This window comes from Pelodiscus sinensis, chromosome 6 (assembly GCF_052426305.1).
Source record: "Pelodiscus sinensis isolate ZL-2025 chromosome 6, ASM5242630v1, whole genome shotgun sequence".
NCBI classification, from domain to species: Eukaryota; Metazoa; Chordata; order Testudines; family Trionychidae; genus Pelodiscus; species Pelodiscus sinensis.
In genome coordinates, this window is record NC_143057.1 from 38,155,944 (window position 1) to 38,170,715 (window position 14,772).

General features: G+C 41.7%; 1 protein-coding gene across 1 annotated transcript in view; it reads right to left on the minus strand.

The window, feature by feature from the left end:
- Positions 1–14,772, minus strand: part of LOC102454459 (guanine nucleotide-binding protein G(q) subunit alpha) — a 221,744-nt gene that overhangs the window by 123,175 nt on the left and 83,797 nt on the right. The gene's annotated exons all lie outside the window — the stretch shown is intronic.

Below are 14,772 nucleotides of genomic sequence, written 5' to 3' on the forward strand. Positions count from 1 at the left end.
TAGAGTATTTTCCTTTAGCACAAATTTAAAAAAACGGCTACCTTACTGTGGGGTTGTTTAAAATACATGTTTGCATCATGCCTTTTGCCTTACAGGACTCAGAGGGGTGGTGCTCATGTTTTTTGTTTGTGGCACCTCCCCTAGGTATATGAAAGCAGTGCCTCCACACAGTGCCAGTCCCCATTGCCAGAGTAGCTACTGGCTGCCTGTGATGCGGCTCCAGCTCTGGTCCTGGCAGAGGAACAGGGACAAAAATAATTAGTTCAATGTCTTCCTGTTTTCAGCTGCTTAGTTTTGCTCTGACAAGTAGTGCAAAGAGTGAGCAAGAGAGTGTGAGTGAGTAGAGGGCAGACCAGACTATACAATTTCTTCCAGACAAAAATACTATTAAATACGAGGCAAACGAAAGTAGCATGATCATTTACTGCTAATTGAATTTCAATTTATTTTTAATTTGTTTCCTGTTGTTTTTTTCCATCTTCTCCACTTTCCCAAATTAAATGTTCACTAATGTAAACAAAATTCAGCTTTTAATGGCCTGCCATCCAATCCCAGCTTCTGGTAGTCAAGAGATTTAGGATCGCCCAGTGCACAGGATTGCATCCCTGATCATCTTGCCTAATACCACTGATTGACAAGTCCTCTATGAACTTCTCTGATTCTTTTTTTTAACCCAGTTATACTTACAGCCTACACAACATTCATGGCAACAAGTTCCATGGGTTGACTACACTCTAAAGAAGTACTTCCTTATATTTGTTTTGAACCTGTTATTTACTGACTTCATTGGGTGATCCCTGGTTCTTGTATTTTATCTAGGGGTACATAACACTTCCTTATTCATTTTCTCCACAACATTTGATGATTGTATTTATCAGACCCCCCCCCCTCAGTCATCTCTTTTCTAATTTGAACTCTTCTTTTCAATCTCTCCTCATACATAAGCTGTTCCATATCCCTAATCATTTTTGTTGCCCTTCTCTGTACCTCTTCGAATTGCAACCTGTATTTTTGACATGGGGCAATATTCAAGGTACAGGTTTTCCTGGATTTATGTAGTGGCATTATGTTTTGTGTCTTATCTGTATTATCTATTCCTTTCCTAATGGTTCCTAGCATTCTATTAGCCTTTTTGATACCCGTTGCACACTGAGCAGATATTTTCAGAGAACCATTCACAATGACTTCAAGATCTCTTCCTTGAGTTTTAAAAGCCATTTCAGATCCCATCACTTAGTATGTATTATTGGAATTAATTATTTCCAATGTGCATTACTTTGCACTTAACACTGAACTTCATCTGCCATTTGATCGCCCATTCACCCAGTTTCATGAGATCGTGTTGGAACTCTTCAGTCTGCTTTGGACGTAACTGGTAGTGCTTAGTATCAGCTGAAATTTTGCCATCTCACAGTTCATCCCCCTTTTCAGAAGACTTATGAATATGCTGAACAGCACAAGTCCCAGTATAGATCTTTGGGGAACCCCACTATACACTTTTCTCCATTCTGAAAATTAACCAATTACTCTAAACCCGTTTAAACACTATCATGGCTACTACTATAGCAAACTAGCCGCACTCAACCAGCCAAATAGCCACATGTGGCTGTGGCTATTATGTTGGACACCACGGTCATCTAAACCTTTTTGCCCTACTTTTATCCAAGTACTTGAACCATGAGAGGACTTTCTCTTATTTGATGAATCCTAACTTAAGAGCCTTTGCAGTGGGATCTTGTCAAGGCTTTCTGAAAGTCAAAGTACAATATATCCAGTGGGTTACCCTGGTCCATGTGCTTGTGAACCCCCCTTCAAAAGAATTCTAGTAGACTGGTGAGGCATGATTTCCCTTTAGAAAAGACATATTGCCTCTTTCCCAACATATCATCTGTGGAGTCTGATAATTCTGTTCTTCGCTACAGTTTCAACCAATCTGCCTGGTACTTAAGAGGCAGCCTTACCACCCTGCTACTGCCAGAATGGCCCCTGGAGCTTACAATAAATAAATAAATAAAAGCTCTCTCATTAGCAGCACTAAAACAATCTGCCCTCACAAGCAATAATAGAGTACAACGCCTGTCAATTATAATCACCAGCAAGATTACAAGAGTTAAGCTATCAGGGAGATCATGTTGCAATCCACAAATGCAACATGCCCAGCATCTTGGGTTTTTCCGAAGTGTTCCAGAGCTGGGATTTTAATACTTCTCAATACACATCTTGGAAAGTCGAGATTTTCTCCTCACTCCCAGAATAAGCAGAAGGCCACTGTGTTGTTGTTGTTTTTAATTTACATTTTTGAATGGAGGGAATCAGTTTTGGGCCTGTCCCTTAAGTTTTCCAAATACCTCAAGCATGATTACAGATCCCTCATTCATGCTGATGAGCCATTACGCATCTGAGTAACCCTATATTCATGTGAGCCATGGCTCATCAGCATGAGTTCCAGCAACAGCCCATCATAAATTAAGTCACATACCTCTTTGCTGACAGCCTGAAATACTGATGGGCCAAATCCAGCCCCAGGTCTGAGAAGGGGCTGAAACCACTGGAATCAACTCTACCAGTAATGAAAGTTTTTAGGATTCCTAAAACTATCTATTCAGGATGCAAACTGAGTATCTTACTTCAAATCTATTTTGAAATAGCTTATTTTGAAATTTGGCACATCTACACAGCACCAAAATTCAAAATAATGTGCTATTTTGAGCCATCCCATATCCGTCATGCAATGAAGTTTATCAGGATGGTGAAATAGCATGCCCATTATTTTGAAAAACATTTCAAAATAACAGGTGGCTTGTGTAAACGTGGGATACCTCTGGTATCCCGAAATAGCCATGCAGTGTAGACATACCCATAGTCTGTTATACAAAAAGAGTATTTCCACATAACGGGTTGTGTTGGGATGTTACACTGTCCTCAGAGAAATCAATTATATTAATGGACCTGTTGCCTCATAGTGAGGATAGGACAGGGCCTTAGCATCTTTAGAATAATTTCAATTTCAGTTACATTTTCCATGGGGACTGTTTTATTGAGGGGGACATGAAAACTTCTGTCACTCACTACTAACCTTACCTGCAAGCGCAAGGGGAAAAACAAAACAAACAAATAAAAAAACCCCAAGAACAGTTTTCACTAGCACCTGGGGTAATCATAAAATAGATCTTAATTGATTCCTGAGTTAGTGGTTTTCTCTGCAAGAAGCTGACTATTCTAGTTCTGCAGACCCCACCCTGTCAACACCTCAAACTTGACTGACCTATGGACTGCAGATTACAAATAGTACAGTCATACAAATGTATGCGAGTCACATGAAACAGTGACATATGCTGTACACGTACCACACTAACAAAGTGGTGGGGCCAAAGTGTTTGGCGGGGAACACACTGGCCAGCAGAGTCAGTCTTTTTCTGTCATGAGATGAGGTGAGGTAAAAATGGTTTAATGAAGCAGGGAGGATAAAAGAGAGAGAGAGAGAGAGAGAGCCCGTCCTGAATAAACTCACTGCATTCTGTCAGTCAAGCACAAATCCTCTTGTGATAACTACCATTTTATTAAAGAAACTGTGAAACAAGGGAAAGGGTTTTTAACTCCCCCTCCAGCACCCCAACAGCTACATTTGAGTCCTTTTTAGCCCACAAACACTATTTTTCATTTTCATATAATTCAAACAGTTATTCTAGAAGGTTTAAAGGCATTTTGGGTGTGAGGAGGCAAGAAAGGCGAAGGAGTTAGAGGGAGAAAAACCATCAATACGTATTTGTTATAAAATGACTGAGCACAACTGCCACAAGGTACAAACGACTCCTAATTATTTGGCGAGCCTATCAAAGGACTCTGCTTTGCTAACTTTAAATAGAAAACTAGAGAAGATTTCCAACTTAAAAATGGAACGAGCACTTCAGATATGCACCCCTTGTCAAAACCAGACTCAAGCATAAAAATGTTGACATCAAAAGGAACAAGTGAAAGCTTTTCCTTGAAAAGAATAGTACAACTTAATAACCTACTTTAAAAAAAGCTTTTGAATACTGACAAACATTTTAGCAGAGATTTTCCTTTTAAATACTAAGAGACAGTGCCTAATGAGATAGCATTCATTTCATCACATGAATGGAAGGTTACTACAAATATTTTCCCACAAATTTAAAAAACAAGTAATTTTCCAAATTTCATATATTACCTGACAATGTGTTGCTTTAAGACAGTGAATGGAGAAAAGAGCATTAGCAACAGGTAACAGCGTATCTGTGCAATGTCACTATTGAGTGAAAATTACGAGATCTCTTTAAAAAAAGAGACATCAGCCTTAGACTTGTGGCCACATTCTGCTCTTGGATGAAAAGGAGGAGCAAGAGTTTATTTCTCTGTATATATTCAATAGGCAACAACTGATGCAAAAAATTAAAAACAGTTCTGACATACACAGATGGTAGAATGACAGTTGCTTATTATAATAGCAGGGGAAAACTGTTTCCTGATTATCAGGGAAATAGCTAGTTTTGTGTGTCAGCCTCAGCAGTGTTTCTCAAAGTGGTCCATGAAACCACTTTGAAAAACTTAGTAACTGGCTGCTCCGGTTTGTTTACTTACTAGCACCACAGCCACGGAGCCTTGCGGCTCCCATTGGCTCCAGCCCGACTCATGCCACTTCCTGCAGCTCCTCTTGGCAGCAAATGGTGAACCAGAGCTAATGGGAACCCCGAGGCTCCGTGGCCATGGTGCCTGTAAGTAAACACACAGGAGCAGCCAGTTAACAGGTTTCTCAAAGTGGCTTCACGGACCACTTTGAGAAACACTAATCTTGAGTAATCACTAACATCTAAAAGTAAACGTAAACTATATATACAAAAACTGAAGACAAAGGAGTCTGGTTTTGAGGGACTCATGTTTTCTGTAACTCTTTGTAACCTTGGAGACATGAAGCCAAAGCCAGAGAGGTCCTAAGCACCTTTTTCTGTAAGCTGAGCACTTGTGTGACTATTCAGGAGAGATTCAAATGCTGCCCAGCAAATTAGCAAAGCTCCCACAGCTAGGTTTTGTGTTTCTACTAGTGCTTCCCATTTGCACATACCTCAATACACAAAGAATTTATTCTGCAAGTGGGTGGAAAAAAAATCATACATAGGTGGAAAAGATTCGAAGGAACATTAGCCCTAAGCAGCTGTGTACATCTTTAATCCATTTTAGATCATTCTTATGGCCAAGCTGAGGGGTCATGGCTAAGCTACATTCAGCACAGACCTTAGATGGAAATAAAGGTAGGATATCTTTTTACTGCCCTGATGCTGGGAACTTCTGTAGGATGTTTTGGCCACAGTACAATTTTGAACAGTCTTAGGGCTACTCTGCCTTAGCTAGAAATAACCTTCTGGGTGCCACTCTACCAGCTTAGGGCAGCCTCTACCATATTTCCTGTTGTTCTGCAGTAACACCTCCATTAGGTTAAAATACATCAAGAACAGAATAGAAAACAAAGAGCAAGAGGCTGCAAAAAAGGAACCTGTCCATCCTGCTTTTTAGCAATGTATAGACATTTTCTTCCAGGAACTAATATAAGGTTTTTACACTGAATTTCCCTGGTTTTCTTATTTAAAAAAGTGAAAAACAGGAACAACAAAACCTATCAACTGTACAGTGCTTAATATTTTCAATAGTGCTTTACAAACTTGAACCAATTAATTCTCCTAGCATTCCTACTGAGGTAGGAAATTTTCCCAGCTTGCAGGGAGGGAAAGTGAGGCTAAAATGTGCAACTAAAGTTAGGAAATCAAGGACCCAACTCTGTACCATTACAGTGAATACAACACTGAGACATCGCAGCCAGAATTTTGTAATCATGAGTCAAAAATATTTTTAAAAGCCCTTTTAAAAGGAAGGTTAAAGCTGAAGTCTTTATCCAGAAACTGACAAAACCTTTAAAGCAGAAAACTGCCTGTGAACCACTGGATTTCCTCTACAGCAGGAGGTATGTTAGTAAACCGTTCAGAGACAATAGACAGCTTATATTAGAAAAAGAAATGTATTAATATAGAAGTGTAAAGCTTCAAGTTGCCTCCCTATATTGGCTTTCTGTATAAACTGTATGTTTGCTATTTCATCCCTGACAAACTTCTATTTACTCCCAACAGGTTGCTGGTGTGCAAACAGTATGCATGCATCCCCCAAAGTGAACTCATAACTGGAGGGCTGGTTTCAAGACTTCAGGGTGACAAACCAGAAAGAAAAATCAGAGTGGCTCTGGAGAGACTCAAGAATGAAAAGGCATCACTCTGTAAAGAGTAACTAGGCTGGTAGAAGCGAAGGTGAGACCTTTCTGCTTGTGGGCGGGGCTACTGGCGTCCGGGCTGTGAGCCAAAGCAGCACAGCATGAAGCACCTACAGTTACAGAACAGGTTGGTGATGGAACCCGATTGCTTTAGGTGACCCCCAAATGATCACAATGTGTCAACTGATTGGTTAAATGCATCCTAGTCTATAAAGTACTGCTCAAATTGAGTTGCTGATATAAAAGAATGGTGTGGTAAAAATATGCATAACATTTTTGCTCATCATCATAAGAAACTCTTGCAGCTTCTCTAAATGGAGCTAATCTCCACAAGTATTTCTTTTCTTCACTATTCTATGAATGCGACGAGGAGTCCTGTGGCACATTCTATGAGTGTTTCTAAAATTACTGGCTTCTGGTTGCTGACCTCACATCATGGCAGTGCAGTTGTTTTCTTGCTTGAATGCCATGGTTCTTATTTTTAATATATATGGTCTCTTTCTCCTCTGCTTCGCATCTTGAACAGTTAATGTCAACGACGTGGGGCTGAAATCAGAATGGTAGCCTGATTTTACAACCACCCTGTCATCTTTTTACACAAATGTAAATGACTATGCAAGAGTTAAGTCACTGAAGATTTAGATCCATGTGACTGATTTCAAGTTCTCCGCTGTTGGGCTCCCCATCAGGCTTTGACAATCACCATCTATATGATAGGACTGCCACACTGCTTTTGACTGTGATTTTCTTCCTGTTCCAAGCACTTCTTGTTTATTCGCTGTATGCCTCTTTCTAACAAAAGGTAATTGCATCTGATCAATGATGCAGGATATTACAGGTGACAGATCAGAGACTGAATCCATCAAAGGGATCCAACTATACACAATGGGGGAAGATAAGCTTAAGATTTGCAGTTCCAGCAACATAAAAAAATGTAGCTGGAGTCGATTTATCACGGCGGGCGGTCGATGGGAGAAACACTCCCATCAACTTCCCTTACTCCTTGTGAGGAGTAGGAGTACTGGCGCCTCTGGGGGAGCCCTCAGTGTTCAACATGGTAGGTTTTTACTAGACCTACTAAATCAAATGCCAGAAGATCTAGCACCACGGTGTCGACTTTCCCACAAGTGGAGACATGGCCTAAGTCCAGAATGATATCACTATTTCAAAAAAAGGTGGGGGAAAAGCTTACTTGTCACCTTTCTGCAAAATAATTATGTCATGTTCAAACTATAATGATTTAATTAGCCCATCTAAAGAAGCACTAACGAACAAAAGTAGGTTCTCAACATTTCAGCCTATATATGTCAACTGTCAAGCTCCATTTGTCAAACTCTTAACGTTCGCTCCAAACCATCTCCCAAATGTATTTCTTTAAATCTTCTTTCACTGAGATAGTTTCATGAGAAGAAACTAATTTTTAATTTCTTTCCTGAGGGAGGGCAGATCGTAAAATCTAATTTCCGTATACAGGCAGCCCCCGGGTTACGTACAAGATAGGGACTGTAGGTTTGTTCTTAAGTTGAATCTGTATGTAAGTCGGAACTGACGTCCAGATTCAGCCACTGCTGAAACTGACCAGCGGCTGATTACAGGAAGCGGCTGACTACAGGAAGCCTGACTTGGGGACACCTGGGGTTCTTAAGTTGAATCTGTATGTAAGTCGGAACTGGCGTCCAGAGTCAGCCTGTTGAAACTGATCAGTGGCTGATTCCAGGAAGCCCGGGGCAGAGCAACTCTGCCTCGGGCTTCCTGTAGTCAGCGCTGGTCAGTTTCAGCAGCGGCCAACTTGGGGACGCCTGGGGCAGAGCAGCTGGGGACTGCTGGGTTGCTCCAGTAGCACCGCTCCTGGACCAACCCAGCAGCACCCAAGCAGCTCTGCCCCAGGCGTCCTGATTCAGCCGCTGCTGAAACTGACCTGCAGCGGCTGAATCAGGACGCCTGGGGCAGAGCAGCTGGGGTGCTGCCGGGTTGGTCCAGTAGCCCCCAGAGCACAGGCGCTACTACAGGCATCCAGAGAAAAGCCTGGTCTGCTGGGGAGGGCGCACTAGCTGCTCTCCCCCCTCCCTCCCCCAGCAGACCAGGGAGGCGGACTAAGACGTACCGTGGTCCCACTGCCCGGGTCCTCGGCGGCTTTGCCCCGCGCCTCCCTGGTCTGCACACCAGCAGACCAGGGAGACGGGGAGCAAAGCCTCGGAGGACGCCGGCAGCGAGACAGCCGCGGCGCGTCTGGGCTGTCCCGCTGCCCGCGTGCTCCGTGGCTTTGCTCAGTGTCTCCCTGGTCTGCTGGGGGGGGGGGGGGACCAGGGAGATGCGGAGCAGCTTTTCTCGCCCCAGAGGACGCGGGCGGCGGCGCATCTGGGCGCCCCGCCACTCCCGTGCTCCGGGGCGAGAAAAACCCAATTCGTAACTGCGGATCTAAGGTAAGTCGGATCCGCGTAACTCGGGGACTGTCTGTACTTTAGTGCAGTGGTACAGGACACAATACAAATTATACTAATAATTCTTAACAGCTACAATTTCATTCTATTTTATTTATTAAAGATTTTGAAGATGGTGTTGCTTTTAAGATAGCCAGAAGCTTACAACATCTGTTTGGGATGCAGCCACAAAAGGCTGCCTCCCCATAGTCTGTTCTACTGTATTAGATTACAGATATTAGAAACAGAAACAACCTAGTAGATCACAAAAGTGTATCTTCCTCCAAATGAAGGATATCGTGTTCTGTTGTGGGTTAGAGTGGAGACTTTTATTTACATAGCCTTGTTGAAGTTTTATTTGTCAGATGGGAAAAACACACTACCGACTTTGCTGATTCACACAGTATCATGAAAGTGCGGCACACAGGAAATGCTACAGGAAGTCCACAAAAGATGAAGTGTGTCCAAAAAGGGACAAACAGAAAATGCCCAGTGACATACTAGTCAAAGTATACACACAGTTGGAATCAGAAAAGAAAAACGACATATCAAGATAGTTACTGATTCATTAGATGGTTATTTACCCTTTCAAAATTTGCATCTTTAAATATGGAGAGGAGGAAACAATTTTATTAATTTTTAGAAGAGGGAGCTGCTGGTTAAAATATTTTGCAATGTTTGACTGTACTCTGCTAAGGCGAGGGCAGACATGCAATGTCATAGTTTATCACACAAGCAGGACATGAACTATACAGCCCTCATCAGTTGTTGTACTGTCTATGCCTTTGCCAGTTGAGCACAATTTTATCTGTATGTGTCTCCTTGCTAAAAGGAAAGGGGTTCTTTTTTATGAGACTTCGTAGAATTAAACAAATAAAAGGGTACTGGATTTTTTTCTGGTTTGGTTTTCTTATCTTTGTATCTCCAGCTGGTGCCATTAGAATTGGTGATGGGAAAAGCTCAAAAAGCTTAGGGGCTCAGTTTGGAAAGTGCTCCTAAAAGTTCTGTAGTGTTCAGAGAAGAAGAATCAGGGTTCAGTTCATTTGTGGCGAGCAAACTATATCCAATGAAATGTCATTACATGCATTAAAAGAGAAACACTATGTTCCTACATTTCCTTTCATGGCATTGTGCTAGCCTTCTTCTCGCCAGATGTGCTCCCTGTGAACCTCCTTTTACAGGCTCCCTGATGCAATCCCTGCACACGCTATATATTTTCCTGAGGAGACCCCTTACATAATCTCACTGTGGTTATTTCTGCTGTAGAAGACTCCCCTCACACTCATGTTCATTATCTCTTCATTTATAGATTTGTGTAGATACATTCCCATTTGCATTCCTTAAACCAGGGGTTCTCAAACTTTGTGATACCATGACCTCCCTCTAAGTTGCTGCAACCCCCTCTAAGTTGCTCGCGACTCCCCCGGAGGGTCGGAACCCACAGTTTGAGAAACGTGGCCTTAAACCATTCCGCTGTGAGCACCTCTGCACACCCTTAGAGAAATGTCCCATACACTTGTTGGCTACTTTCTAAGCCAGTGTTTCCTGGGGTTCCACAGACCATTGTCTGGGGTTCCGCGAGAAATCGTGGAATAAATAAATAAAAATATTTTTCTTACAATGTAAGCTGACATATATATAACAGCTCTTTACAAATAAATTTTCTTCACAATAATTTAGCATTAATTTAATTGTGCTCCCCACTATCTACTTTTTCTGGCCAAGCAAATGTTTTCATAGGTAGGGGTTCCTCAGGATATGAAAAATTATTTTAGGGGTTCCTCCATGGGAAAAAGGTTGGGAATCCCTGTTCTAAGCACTCCCTCCTTCAGATCACAATGATTCCCTTATGTCATATCCCACAAACTTCCCATATACTCAGTAAAGACATGTTTTTCAAAATATCACAGGGAAACCCCGCTCCTTGACTGAATCTTTTAATGATATCGCAATCCAATGTTTGTGGTATGCCCATTTATCACCATGGAATCTCCTCTATAAAGGGAAGCACACCAAGTTGATGTCTGAATGCTTCTTACCAACCAGTAGTACTGGTCAAAAACAAAATTTTGCTCTTTTAGGGTTTTTTTAATTTTTCCATTGCAAAATTATTTTGGTCATTGCATTTTCCTAAAATATTTTTTTTTTTGAAATTTTTCTCTTTAATTAATTCATTTATTTAGCCACTGAATGCAACAGACAAAATTATATCCAGGATTTTTGCACTCTCTTCTTTCTTTTGAAAGAATCTTTATCTTTTGCTATTCATAACTTTTCAAAGGTTTGAGACAGCTTGGAAAAGCTCCAGAGTAGGGGGAAGAAAGGGTGGGGGGGGGGAGAAGGAGGGGAAAACCCACCTCCAAAATTCTGTAAATTTGTAATTTCAAAAGTAAATTGTAAAATTCTGTAATTTTCTACTGTAAAAATGCATAAGCTTTTTTGCAAATGTTTCCAGTTTTGAAAAAAATGCCTTTTTTGTGTACGAGGATTAGAATGAAATGTTTTGACCTTTTTGACTAAAAAGCTTCAGTTTAAATAAAACGACAAGAAAACATTCACAGTGAAATCAGGAAACACACAAAAATGACATAATAGGCTTTAAAAAGAAAACCACTTATCTGAATATAACTGTGGTTTTGTTATATTCCCTCCCTTCCCAGCCATGTCTGTTTACTTATTTTTTTTATTTTTTTTTAATTGCTTCATGTTAGGCATGTCAATAGTTAACCAGTGGCCATTCTAGCCTGAAGCAGCCCCTGCCCGCAGTGGTCCAACCTCCGGGTATCAGCCTCCTCCTGCCCTGTTTAAGCAGTTAACAGGTTAAACATAATGTTTAACAGGTTAACTAATTTAAACTGGAATTTACATCCCTACTGCATGTGCCTTTAAGAAAGCAAGCAAGCTTTTCAGAAAGCTGACCAGTAGATTCTCTGACCTCAGAGATTTCATTGTTAAATGACAGATTAAAGCAGGGTGCCTCTGTTTGGATACAGAAATATATATCAAAATAACATGGATTAACCCTGTTACTACTGTAATAAGTAACAGGGAACGGACCATGAGGCTCTTTTAACATATTTTGTTTAAGTCCCTAGAAAGGTAGAGTGGCACTTCCTTAACATATAAGCAAAATTCAATGGTACTTCCACACTAATGTATACTTGTCAGAGCACTTATTAAAATACCAGCACAAGCCCTGCTTCTGTACAATTATGAGTTGTTGATTCTGAGAGATTACTAAATGAACCCTGCCAGTGTAAAACCTATTAAGTGTCTATTTAGTATTCAGCAGACTTCTGTTCAAATGATCCTTGAAGGAGCCTTGCATAATTGATGCTACCATATTTCTCCAACTGCAGGCACCTCACTAAGTAGAATGAGCAGCATATGATAAATTGAACCATGGAACCACTTCAAAGTAGTGCAGTGTGAAAAAACACACATAAAATAAGCAAAAAGCAAAACATGCTTTAAACTTTGCTCTAAAACTCTGTTTTCTTAGATGAACTGCCACCATGACCTCTTTTTTCCCCATTGCTTTACAAATGGTACAGCTAACACACACAAGTCTTTAGCTAGACTAGAGCAATGTCCTTCCAAGGATGAGGTGGCACCATCTCTCAGAGGAGCACAGTGACATCATGTTTTTTAAAAAGGAATAAAGCTAATAAAAAGAGAAGAAAATTTAAAAATCACTGAAGCCTATTCTGATCCCAACATGTATGCTGTATTTGCTTATAAGCAACGATGCACAAACATCAATATACCTATAATGCAGCGTGGCAGGTATCAGAGGGATTGTGCCAGCATGGGGTGATCCTCTAGTGGTGTATAGCTGCCTTGATTGCCATACTACCTCCCAACTCTTACTGCTGGCACGTAGGCTGTGTTTAGAAGGTAGTGGGAAAGTAGACGCAACCATGGCTCCTTTGTACTCCAGTGATCCAAAGCTAATGTATTAATCCCTTAGGACACAGGAAGCCAGCAGTCTATAAGCAGTACTGCTAAATCAAGAACTCCTCAGATGAAGCTGAGGATCTGGGACCCTGAATTTGTAATGCACACACAGACGTGGACATATGCTATATATAGGGAGACACAACAGAAATTCAGTCTGTTTGTTCTGTATAGAGATCATCCCCAGATTTAAAACACTGATGATTTGGCTACAAAATTAATCTTCTTAAGAAGGTGCAAATAAGGCCCCTGTCCATCAAACACTTAACACACGTGTTTTACTTTCATGTAGTCTGATAATTAGTTTACAAGGTTTATATGTATCATTAAACATTATCGTATGGTCTCATATACTTCTCTACCAGCAGTGTTATGCCTTTGTTATCCTTTGAGAAATCTCTCTTATACCATCAACATACTGGGCCTTATTCACTCATGCCTCTCACCTTATGGAGACACTTATGAAAGTGAATGCCAGAGTGAAAAATGGACGAAAAATGTTAATATCCCAAAGCCCTTATCTTCAAACGCGTGTCCTAGGCACTTGGCTAGAGTAAAACATGAAACTGTTCATGAGTCTGGGGTTCTCTTGCATGGGACTCAGTTTGGTAGGTAAACACTCTGAACAGGAGAAAAGGCTATTTTCCACTAGAGGAGTGACCCCACCTCCCCCTGGTGCTAGCCATGGTCAAGCTGATAGTGGGTACCTGGCTAGGCTCCTGGAGTGGGGGGAGGTACTTGCACCCACAGCTCTGGAGGCTGATGCCTTATTCATTAGGCCACTGATAGACCCAACACTATCTTCAGCTGGTGCCAGCCTCAGCCCTGGGTAAGCTGACTGTAGCCCTGGGAAAACTGATGGTGGCTGACCACTTGCTACTGGGGTAGGGACTCAAACCCACAACCCCAGGTTCTGGAGGTTGATCCCTTATCCACTAGACCACTGGAAGAGCCACCAGTTACTTACCCTACCGACCTTCACCTTTTGTGCCCTAAGCCCATCATACACCCAAACCCCCTTCCATGAGTGCTTCATATACACCAACCCAGACTCCTGCACTCCCACATCCTCTGCCCTATGCCATAACACTCCTGCACTCCCACACATGGTTCCTTGTTGACCATTTTTTCTGAATTTTGATGTAGTTTGACTCTTTGGTTTGAAAAGATTGCTAACCCCTGCTATAGATCTTACAGTGAAGAATCAGGCTCATTCAATGCACACATCCAGACCCAGCATTCAAGTTACATCCTAGTATGCATATTACTCCCACACACATACTCTCTCTTTCTCTCTCTCCCCTCTCTTCCCCCCCCCCCCCGAGAAAGTAACTTCAATTTTTTTCCCAAATCTCAGTTGCTCAGGGTTAACCATTTTTCTCAACCAAAATAGAACTGTATAGTAAGAGGAAGTTTTCACATCTCAAAGCTGTTACAACTTTTACCACAAAGGAAGTGAAGAGTGAATAGAGAAAGGGGCATCCAAAATCTCCAGACAAATGCTGACAATTTCTTAACACATTCCAATATATCGTGTTTTAATTTATCACTCAAGCAAGTCCTGTATAATAGTAGAAATAGAGTACTCTAAAGGCTGCCATTGCACAATTGTTATATAGAACTAGATCAGTGTCTTTGAACCTTTTTAGAAAGATCTAATTTCAAGAAAAAAAATCAATGAAATATTTATTTGGACTAGGGATGTTAAATTTTGATTAAAGACCTACTTGATTAGTTGATAAGGGGTGGGGCAGGGCGCTTGCTATCCCATCTGCGCCTCTGTCTTTAAAATGTAGCAAGAGCCACCCTCAGCTAGAGTCCCCACTTGACTCAGATCGCCCCTGTGCCACCTCTGCCTTTGAAACGTCCCTGCTTGCCCAGGGTTCCCTACGATGCACCACCTCTGCCTTTTAAATGTAGCAAGAGCTACATTTAAAAGGCAGAGGCACAGCAGTTGGACCAGTGCGAGCGGGGACGGCTTCAGTCCCCACTCATGCACTTTCCTGCTGTGCCTCTGCCTCCCTTGCCACCTCCCCCCTCTCCTCTCACAGAGACGGTGCTGGAGGGGAACTAGATTTTAAACCGGCTCCCCCAGCACCGGCTCCTGCTCCCCCCCCCACC